Genomic DNA, 2,500 nt, shown 5'->3' with positions numbered 1-2,500 from the left:
GAGGGGCCGAGAGGGCGCGGGAAGGCCTTCGGGGCTCGGAGGAGGCGGCTCCTCCGGCCCTTCCCGCACCGGGGATGGGGGCTTTGCCGCCCGGCAAAATCCCGCTCCTGGCCGAGCGGTCCCCCTCGCGCGACGGAGGAACTCCAAGGGCCGGGCCTCCGGGCGTTCCGGGTCGCGCCTCGCGGGTGGGCGCGCGGGTTGCGAGCCCGCCACCGGGGAGGCGCGGCCGGTGACGGCGGCGACCCTCGCTCCGTCGTCGGCGTGGCCTCTCGGTGGGGCGCGCGATGTTCTCGGTGGGGCCGGGCCGTGTCCCCGCAGCGGCGGGGCGGCCCGAGCCGCGGCGGTCCTCTCGGGCGCAGCGCCGGGCTACTGAGGGAAACCCCGGGCCCCGAGACGGATTGCCGCGGCGGTGGCGGCGGATGTCGGGCGCGCCCCCGCCGGTGGACGCTCCCCCGAGGGTGGCAGTGGGGGAGGCACCCCGGTGGGGCCATGCAGGTCGTTTCCCTCGCCCCAGGGCCAGGTACCTAGCGCTCCGAGCCTCGGCGGTCCCCGAGATCCCTCGGCGTCGACAAACGCCTCTTGGGAGTCGAATGGGCCGCCGAGCCGGGCGGAGGTTTAAAGACTCGGGCGGCTCGGCGCGCCCCGCCGCGGCGGCGGCGGCGGCGGCGGCGGCGCGGGTTCCGGGCGGTGGCGCGGTGCTGTCGAGGGGTAGGGGGAGCTCCCTCCGCCGATGCCCCTGCGGTGGTGTCCGTTGTGACCGGCCGGGCTCGCCGTCGCCGGCGTCCCGCCGTGCGCGCGCGGGGGCAGCCGCGCCGGGGAGGGGCGCCCTGCCCCCCCCTCTCCGCGGCCCGCTCTCGGCGGAGAGGCCGCGGCGCGCGACCGGCCGCGGGGCCGGACCCGCTCGCTTCTAGACGGGCGACGCCGGCAGAGGGCGCGTGCTCTCTGCCCTACCTGAGCTGCGGGGTTGCGGCCGCCGGGCCCCGCCGCGCTCTCTCCCCTCGGCCGCCGCCGCAGGCTCGCGTGCGGCGCCGCGTCAGGCGCGACCGCGCCTCTTCCCTCGACGGCCTTCTCCTCGAACCGCACCGGCGCTGCCGGCCGCCGGCCGCCCCTGGCTTGGCCGCTCTCCCGACCGGGTGAGCGCTGGGTTGTCTCCTCCGTCGCCGGAGGCCCGGCGAGTGCGGGCGACCCCGTGCCGAGTTGGCGGCGTCGCCGCTCGGCGGGTGTCCCCCCTGGGGGGATGGTCTTGCCGGAAGGAGCCTGCCGTCGCCGATGGCCGTCCCGGCCCGGGCCCTGCCCGTCGTTTCCCCGTTGCCCTTCCCGGCCGCGTGTGGGCCGAAGGCAGGTGCCGCGGGCGGCCGCGGGGGCGCTTCCCCACCCGGTCCCTGAGTGGAAACGAGGGGAGCGGGTGTTGCCCCCCGGCTCAGCACCGTACACCTGCCGCCGGGCGCGTGCTCGCGGAAGGGGCCCCGACGGTGCGAAGCGGCGGCGGCGGTCCCGGGAGTGCGGCCGTGGCGGCGCCGGGTCTTGCCGACCGGCGGGCCTCGGGCGCTCGCGATGCCGGCTCGGGTCTCGGCGGCGTCCGCCTCCGGCGCCGGCGGCGGAGCGTGGCTGCCAGATGCTCTCCTTCTGACGGGGAGGAGCGGTCCCGCGCAGGGGTGCGCTGGTGGAGCGGTAGACGCCGCGTGGCGGTCTCGGGCGTTGTAAGGTCGCCGGGGAGAGCCGGCCCCGCGGTTGGCGCGGCGGTGTTCCCCGAGTCCGCGGAGCGGTGAAGGGAGTCGAGTTGTGAGCGGGGGCCGACGGTCGCGCCCCCGGCCGCGAACGCGTGTCGTCCCGTGAAAAAGAGGCCGGGCCGGGTTGCCGTGGCCCCGCGGTCCGTCGCGTTGCCGCTCAGCCTCTCCGTGGGGAGGTCGGGCCGAGCCCGGGCGCCTGGGCCGCCTCCGGAAGACGGCACGCGAGGTGGCGTCTCCCCTCGCGGGGGGAGGCGGTTGGGGGCGCGTGCCCCCCCGCCTTTTTGCCGACTTTCGGAGCGTTTCGTGGGGTTACTCTTTTTTTGCCCCCCCCCGCCTTCCTCCTCCGTTTCTCTCTGTGTGCTCGTACGGTCGAAGCGGGGGCGCGCGCGCGCGCGTCCACGCCGAAACAGAAAAAGGGGCCGCTTCACGCGAGCGGTCCCGGCCCCTCCGCGCGTGCAGGGTCGGTGCCGAAAGCCAGACAACTCTTAGCGGTGGATCACTCGGCTCGTGCGTCGATGAAGAACGCAGCTAGCTGCGAGAATTAATGTGAATTGCAGGACACATTGATCATCGACACTTCGAACGCACTTGCGGCCCCGGGTTCCTCCCGGGGCTACGCCTGTCTGAGCGTCGCTTGACGATCAATCGCCGTCCGGGGTTGCCACCCCGGCGGTGCGGCTGGGGTCACCTCGCAGGCCCGTTGCCCGCGGTCAGCGGCGGCGGCGGTGGCGGCGGCGGCGGCCGGCCGGTGCCCGGAGGGAAGGTGGTGC

General features: G+C 76.5%; 1 non-coding gene across 1 annotated transcript; it reads left to right on the top strand.

Annotated features, from left to right (window-relative positions):
* The first annotated feature begins 2,210 nt into the window (after positions 1-2,210).
* LOC134057192 (5.8S ribosomal RNA) lies at positions 2,211-2,363 on the top strand. Its single transcript, XR_009934271.1, has one exon. It is a non-coding gene; the product is annotated as a 5.8S ribosomal RNA (ribosomal RNA).
* Positions 2,364-2,500: the final 137 nt, after the last annotated feature.

Source organism: Cinclus cinclus, unplaced genomic scaffold (assembly GCF_963662255.1).
Source record: "Cinclus cinclus unplaced genomic scaffold, bCinCin1.1 SCAFFOLD_140, whole genome shotgun sequence".
Lineage (NCBI taxonomy): Eukaryota > Metazoa > Chordata > Aves > Passeriformes > Cinclidae > Cinclus > Cinclus cinclus.
This window is presented reverse-complemented; position numbering and strand designations above follow the sequence as displayed.